At 34.0% G+C, this 5,852-nt stretch overlaps 1 long non-coding RNA gene across 3 annotated transcripts; it reads right to left on the bottom strand.

Moving 5' to 3' along the window:
• Positions 1–946: 946 nt before the first annotated feature.
• On the bottom strand, positions 947–5,143 carry LOC112522467. Of its 3 annotated transcripts, XR_003070188.1 has the most exons (5): positions 4,651–5,143; positions 2,506–3,438; positions 1,548–2,045; positions 1,089–1,269; positions 947–1,002 (listed from the first exon to the last, which is right to left on the bottom strand). It is a non-coding gene; the product is annotated as an uncharacterized LOC112522467 (long non-coding RNA). The 3 variants fall into 3 exon arrangements; XR_003070189.1 differs by having other exon boundaries at positions 1,548–2,052; positions 2,506–5,143; XR_003070187.1 differs by having other exon boundaries at positions 2,506–5,143.
• Between the last annotated feature and the right edge of the window lie 709 nt (positions 5,144–5,852).

Genomic DNA, 5,852 nt, shown 5'->3' with positions numbered 1-5,852 from the left:
CAAGTGATGTATAACAGTGATTATCACACTCTTATCACATGATTATCACACCCAAATCACATGATGACACCAAAATTTTAACTTATCAACCAAAACGTTAACCCAAGTGATGTATAATGGTGATTATCACACATCTATCACACTCATATCACATGATTATCACACCCCTRTCAYATGATTACACCAAAATTTTAACTTATTAACCAAAACGATAACCCAAGTGATGTATAATGGTGATTATCACACCCCTATCACATGATTATCACACCCCTATCACATGATTATCACACCTAGTATTATCCTAACCTATTTCGTAACCGTTTTACTAGATAATGATAATAATGAGTGTTTAAAAGATAATGATCGTGTTTAAAAGATTTGATGATATCATTTCCATTATTACCCTTTTAATTTTAAATTTTTTTGAATCTTTTTAAATTTAAATTTAAATTTTAAAAATCTTTTAATTTTATTTTTTATCACAATATGAGGTTATTGGGTTGTTCTTGTGTTCTCGTAAATCACAGGGGTTCTCGTTTGAACCCTTCCTATATATATATATATATATTTTTTATCACAATATGAGGTTATTGGGTTGTTCTTGTGTTCTCGTAAATCACAGGGGTTCTCGTTTGAACCCTTCCTATATATATATATATATATATACACACACACACCCCCATGAACATATAACATTTATCAATTGGGTCCATTAAATACCCAACCATATGAAATAAAGGCAATTATTAACCCTAGTTCACTACAAGAAAAAATGACCTTCAGAGAAGCTTTTGTTTTGTACTTAAAAGTCTTAAAAGCTTCTCTAAAGCCTTTAGATAAGCTTTTCAATTTTCTCAAAAACATTCTCTGTGTGACGGTAGGTGAAGGTTTTCGGAGGGTGTGTTTTTGTTAGCCTTTAGAGACGCTTAATTGCATAATCTCTAGATCACCCGGGGGATTTTCTGTTGATTCAGTTTGCCTTTTAATCTCTACCATGTTCTCCTATGAACATAAAAGTCATATATATAAATCTTAGTGATTTATAAAACGATGAAGACATGCAAAAGAGTTCGTTAAGCGTAACTTACATATGAAGTGCGAGAATAGTCATTAACCTAACCATCATTTTCTCTATAATGCAACTTTCGAAAAATCTCTATCTCACCGATAAGAGGATTGTCGGACAATCCCCTATCTTTATAGTGCTCTTGCTTTTTCTGATTCTTGCATTTGTTTCATGCTCTTAATTATTCCATTAAGTTGATGTGCCTGCAATTAATACACATAATTAGTAAAAGAAAAACATCATATAAGGTTATAATATGATAAAGCTATAACAACAGTCACAGTCACAGTGTCAACCACAACTATTCTGAACATATAATGGCAATCAAAATGCCAACCAAAAACCTATTTTAAACAAATAATGACAGTTACAATGCCAACCTTGATAATGTTCTTAGCATATAATAGTAGCCACAATGCCAATAGCAATACTATTTTATACAAATAATAATGGTTGTAACAAACTAATTAAAAAGGCTTACCATTGGAAAAGCCACTTCTGGTGAGTCAGCTGTCTCGCTCCCGGACGTCTCGTCAGATAGAATAAATTCATCATTATTATCCTTATCCAAATCGTCATTTGTATCTTCAAACTCTTCTTCTTCATCACTAACCTCTAATATTTGTATTGTCATAGATGTCGATGAATTGTCCCGGTGTGACAAGACAATCACGTTCAATATCCTCATTTATACAGATAGATTTTGTACCGTGCAACATTTCACTCTCCTGAAATAAATGTTTTTCATCCACATTATCATCATCAGCTATTTCAGTAGCACCTTCTGCTACTTTATAAATCCTCCTTGGCTCCATGTTGACAACAGTCCACCAGTTCTTCAAATTATCTGTCATCGAAGGATAAGGTGAATAATGCACTTGTGTACCTTGTGATGATAGAATGTACGGGCAGTCGTTTTCTATTGCTAGCCTCGACTTGTATTGGAGATCAACCAACTTATGTTCATAGACAATATCTCCTGAAATCTCGATATATGATGAAAAAAATAAGAGAAGTTCAAACTACAACATTAACAGATTGAGATATATGATATAATTATAATACGAGGAGAGATAATCAGCTACTAGTAGAACTCTAGAAGTGAAACTTTGACCCGGGTAACTTGGAAGTTATTTGCATCTTTCAGCATGAAATTTTGATACAGGAACATACAAGAAGTCTCTGTTTGGAGCTTCTTATATATATACTAGTGGTGTACCCGCGCGATAATATATCTATGCATACACACACACACATAAGATGAACAGGAAAGAGCATTATGTTTCCGTGTGTGTGTATATAAGATGAAATGGAAACAGATGTTTCTGTTTCTGTTTCTGTGTGTGTGCATAACTCCAAACAGAAACAGACCCAAAAAAAAGTTGAATGTAATGCTTACAACCTTCTTAACAAACAAAAAATCTTAAAAAGATGATTACCTGATGATGCCAGAGAACTTTTCTCGCACAGCTTTCGAACCAACACACGTAATATCAGCAAAAGCCATCCTAACCATCACCTTAGTTCCCAATTGCAAGTGATAAAAGGACATCAACTTTAACATAAACTTAGTTCATATGACAATGAAAGAAGTACTCTTGCATAGGCTTAACCAAAATAATCGGTAATGCTTGTTGAAAGATTCAGCTACTTTGAGGCAAGTAACCTAGTGTTTTTGTGTTCCGTTTTATGCTCAAAAAATTTGAGCTTTGGTCCCACTTATTATGAATGGATACATCATTTAGACGTGTTTCTGAGAAAAGGGTCTGTGACATATTCTAGATCCTAAACAAAGTGAACCTTTTCATTGGTTTGCAGGATCTTTTTCGTTTAACAGGTGTTGAATGAATATTTCTAGCCATCGTGAAAGCAATGCGAATAGATCATCACATGAAATTTAGTAGCTTATTGTAGTATCGATCATTTACACTAATTTATCATACAACAGGGTAAAATAACACTGAAACAAGCTAATAACTTAAGTTTGACCAGTTTAACAAATGCTTATTAGGTAAACAACAGTGAGAATATTACCTAGTTAAAAGCAAGGCAAGGTTCAAGTATCTTACCCGGTAAATGAGAAGGATAATGCTTACTTGATTCTATCTACGAGAGGCTTAATATACATGTAAATTTGTTCATCTCCCCTTTCTACAACTTCATGATAATCTAGAAGTGGAAAAGATGCATCTTAAAACAAACCAGAAACTTGTCTATGATCATGCAACTACCAGATGCAAATCCATGGTAGCAGAGCAACACCAAGGCATCATCACCTGGTCATATCTTTTTGTTCCTTCCATGTTTGAGTTTTCACTGTAGTCATGCTTCTGGGATTATATCCTTTCCCAAGCATCTATGTAATATCCTTTCTATTAAGAACAGAAAGATTGCATTATGTTTGCTTTCATAAAAACTTTGCATAATATTTGAACTTACCATTCATCATGTATGAAGTAGATAAAAATGGTTTGGCTCCTCTATTTAGGTACACATCTGTTCAATGGAGATGCAGAAATGGCATTTGCTAGGGTCAGAGATAAGGTCTGTATGTATATATGCTTCTACAAACTCCCATTTCAAATGGCAAAATAGGGTTTTAATCTATAACCTCCTTTTAACTTGGCAGTTATTGCCTTGATAAGGTAAGATTAAGTAGATAAAACATGGGTAGCAATATTAATGCACTGAATCTTATAGTATTATGCAATTGAGCGTATTTGGGCTAGAGTAGTGGTAATGCACCAGATCGTAATCAGAATTATGTAATTAAGCATACTTGGGGTAGAATAGTACCAAGACGAGTAATCCTGGGACTTGATTTCTGATACTCATGTGATAACAGGTAAAAGTTCCACTGTGTGGATGTGACTATTATGTGTATGCGCTACTAGCTGTTCTTTGGCTATATTCATGCTTCAAATTGCTGATTACAAATGAGTTGGTTGGTGCAGAATCATATGACAATTGTTGTTTGTCTTGTATACAGGCTGAGTTAAATCTTAAGTATAAGAGTTTTTTAAGTCGATGATCACAAGGATTTGCAGAAAATCAAAATCTAAACCCATTATATGATAAATACTAAACTTGGCTAAACGTCAAAATCAAAGACTGCCTCCCCTGCTCTTGTCAAAAGCTTGGCTAAACGTCAGGTACCTAAAAACTAAACACCTCTCTTTTTTCTTTTTCCCTCAAAATTTATAAAAAGATAGAGCCCAAAGCTGTCATATCATTCAGATCCCCACATACACCATTTGTGCAAGATAACTAAACTAATCATGGAGATAACATAATGAAATCACAGTCAAGCATAAATTGACTACTCTCTCTTTCTCTAAAAGCAAACAGAAAATATTCAGCAAAAGCTCAATCAACAGAAGCAGACAGCACATCAGATGAGATTAAGCCATTATACTATTAATCGAATTGCAACTTTAAATAATCAATCAAGTGAGAGATTCAATTAACTTCTGGAATTAAACCTGTTAACAACATAGCATGATTCAAATTCTTGTTCTTTAACTGATTTCAGCTTACATGTTCGAGCAATTGATATTTTTTGAAAAATGGGTAAATAGACGTACTTGTTGTTCGATGATAGACGATCGATGGTGATGATCTAGGGCTTCTGGTGATTGAGCGACATTTCTTACAGTGAACGATTTAGGGCTTCTGGTGATTGAGTGACATTTTTTACAGGGAACGATTTAGAGCATGTACTTGAGTGTGAATCTAGGAACCTATGTTAGTTTCATAGCATCATTGAAATTTAGCATAATTTTACTAAATTTCGGAATCGGAATCAGTTTTCATGGTTTGTTATAAATTATTTGATATTGAAACACATAATAATGTTCCCAAAAGGAAGAATTTACCTGTAATCAAAACCATAAGAATCAGACGGAGTTCTCCGAGCAACACCGTCCTCCGTAATCGCTGCCAACGCCGGCCTCCAGAGTTTTGTCGAGTTACCTTGTGTCATACCTCGCTGATGACTAGGAACCTCGGTGGTGATGGTCTCAACCACCGTGGGAGGTAACTAGACCGATACAGGAGGCGAGAAGAGGATGATGGAGCAACTAGGGCTCAATTCGTTGATCCAATAACACTTTCTTATATAATTTTGATTTATTCATAAAATCTTTTACATACCCTTATCAAATTACGGAAGTGTTACTAAATTCTTTGTCCAACTTTATTTATTTTTAAAAAGCTTTTAACTTTTAAAGACACTTAAGAAACCGTCACTAAAGTTTTTGTTTCTACTTTCAGGGACGTTTTTCTAAGAAGTGTCTCTAAAACCTATAGAGACATTTTTTATAATGTATTTATTGACTCAAAATCCTTCTCTAATAGTCTCCTTAGTTTCAGTTACTCTTTTTTACTTTTGTAGTTTCATTCCTTTCCTAAAATGCATCTTTAGGTACATTTTCAAAACTTCTCTAAAAATTTCTTCTCTAAAACTCATTTTTCTTGTAGTGGCTCAAGTTGATGAAAGATATCACGTAATACTAAGGAGTTGTTTGTTTTCAAAAAAAAAACTTCTTAATACTCTCTAAAGTTTGAATTGGTCAGACCTTTAGGTATTAAGAGTGTTTTTTTATTTTCAAATAAGAGGCTAGAAGCTCTGGATATGGTCTGAAATTATAAGTGGTAGTGGTCGGTCAAATCTTTTACCTTTAGACTTAATGAAATTGGGCCACAAAGCAAGTATACAATACGGCTCAACGTCGTCTTTCCAAGTAATAAAATGGTACAAGTACCGGAATATCGTCCACAGGGATTG

The sequence above is a fragment of the Cynara cardunculus genome (genome assembly GCF_001531365.2).
Source record: "Cynara cardunculus var. scolymus isolate 2C chromosome LG 12, CcrdV1, whole genome shotgun sequence".
NCBI lineage: Eukaryota > Viridiplantae > Streptophyta > Magnoliopsida > Asterales > Asteraceae > Cynara > Cynara cardunculus.
The sequence above is the reverse complement of the archived record's forward strand: the minus strand, read 5'-3'. Positions and strand labels throughout refer to the sequence as shown.